Source organism: Arachis duranensis, chromosome 10 (assembly GCF_000817695.3).
Source record: "Arachis duranensis cultivar V14167 chromosome 10, aradu.V14167.gnm2.J7QH, whole genome shotgun sequence".
Lineage (NCBI taxonomy): Eukaryota > Viridiplantae > Streptophyta > Magnoliopsida > Fabales > Fabaceae > Arachis > Arachis duranensis.
Genome location: NC_029781.3, coordinates 58,457,985 through 58,459,965, shown reverse-complemented (window position 1 = coordinate 58,459,965; position 1,981 = coordinate 58,457,985). Strand labels below are relative to the sequence as shown.

General features: G+C 35.2%; 1 non-coding gene across 1 annotated transcript; it reads right to left on the bottom strand.

The window, feature by feature from the left end:
• Positions 1-1,181: 1,181 nt before the first annotated feature.
• On the bottom strand, positions 1,182-1,285 carry LOC127743423 (small nucleolar RNA R71). The gene has a single exon (XR_008004815.1). It is a non-coding gene; the product is annotated as a small nucleolar RNA R71 (small nucleolar RNA).
• Between the last annotated feature and the right edge of the window lie 696 nt (positions 1,286-1,981).

Below are 1,981 nucleotides of genomic sequence, written 5' to 3'. Positions count from 1 at the left end.
AACAATTAGGAAGGATAAGTTAGTAACACTTAGCTTCTTGTATGACCATGGCATACTGGGAGTTGGGTCGTTACATATGTAATTAATTTTAATTTTAAAAATTAAATATATCTTATCCTATCTTTTATATCATATCTTTTCCAAAATTTTATCTTTTTCAAAAATTTGATTTTAAAATATCTTTTCTAACTTCTTATCTTCTTATCTTTTCAAATTTGATTTTCAAATCTTTTTCGACTAACTATTTGACTTTTTGTTTGTTTCTTATCTTTTTCAAAACCACCTAACTACTTTTCCCTCTCTAATTTTCGAAAATATCTCATCCCTTTTTCAAAATTCTTTTTAAATTAACTAATTGTTTTAAATTTTAATTCTATCTCACCTTTAATTTTCAAAAATCATTAACTCCTTTTCAAAATTAATTTTCGAAAATTTCTCTCTCTCATCTTATTCCATTTATTTATTTATTTACTAACACTTCTCTTCACCTCTCTTCATCACAAATCACTACCCCTACCTTTACCCTTTATTCAAACTATTCATTCTTCTTCACTCTTATTCTCTTTCTTCTTCTACTAATAATACAGAACCTCTTTACTGTGACATAGAGGATTCCTCTTCTTTTTCTGTTATCTTCTCTTTCATATGAGCAGGAACAAGGAAAAGGCATTCTTGTTGAAGCTGATCTAGAACCTGCAAGGACTCTGAAGAGGAAACTAAGTGAAGCTAAATTACAATAATCCAAAGACAACCTTGCTAAATTTTTCGAACAAGAAAAGGAGATGGCAGCTGAACCTAACAACAATAATGCAAGAAGGATACTTGGTGATTATACCACACCTACGTCAAAGTTTGATGGAAGAAGCATCTCAATTCCTGCCACAGGAGCAAATAATTTTGAGCTAAAACCTCAATTAGTTGCTCTAATGCAACAGAACTGCAAGTTTCATGGACATCCATCAGAAGATCCTTACCAGTTCTTAACTGAGTTCTTGCAGATCTGTGAGACTATTAAGACTAATGGAGTAGATCCTGAAGTCTACAGGCTCATGCTTTTCCCTTTTGCTGTAAGAGACAGAGCTAGAACATGGTTGGTCTCTCAACCTAAAGATAGCCTGGACTCCTGGGATAAGCTTGTCACGGCCTTCTTGGCTAAGTTATTTCCTCCTCAAAAGCTGAGCAAGCTTAGAGTGGATGTTCAGACCTTCAAACAAAAAGATGGTGAATCCCTCTATGAAGCTTGGGAAAGATACAAGCAGATGACCAAAAGATGTCCTTCTGACATGTTTTCTGAATGGGCCATGATAGATATAATCTATTATGATCTATCTGAGTTCTCTAAGATGTCATTGGACCATTCTGCAAGTGGATCCATTCACCTAAAGAAAACGCCTGCAGAAGCTCAAGAACTTATTGACATGGTTGCAAATAACCAGTTCATGTACACTTCTGAGAGGAATTCCGTGAACAATAGGATGCCTCAAAGGAAGGGAGTTCTCGAAACTGATGCTCTGAATGCCATATTGGCTCAGAACAAAATGTTGACTCATCAAGTTAACATGATTTCTCAAAGTTTGAATGGATGGAAAAATGCATCCAACAGTACTAAAGAGGCATCTTCTGAAGAAGAAGCTTATGTTCCTAAAAACCCTGCAATGGTCAAGGTAAATTACATGGGTGAACCTTATGGAAACACCTATAATTCATCATGGAGAAATCATCCGAATTTCTTATGGAAGGATCAACAAAAGCCTCAACAAGGCTTTAATAATGGTGGAAGAAATAGGCTCAGTAATATCAAGCCTTATCCATCATCTTCTCAGCAACAGACAGAGAATTATGAACAGAATACCTCTAACTTAGCAAATTTAATCTCTGATATGTCTAAGGCCACTTTAAGTTTCATGAATGAAACAAGGTCCTCCATCAGAAATCTGGAGGCACAAGTGGGCCAGCTGAGTAAGAAAATCACTGAAACTCC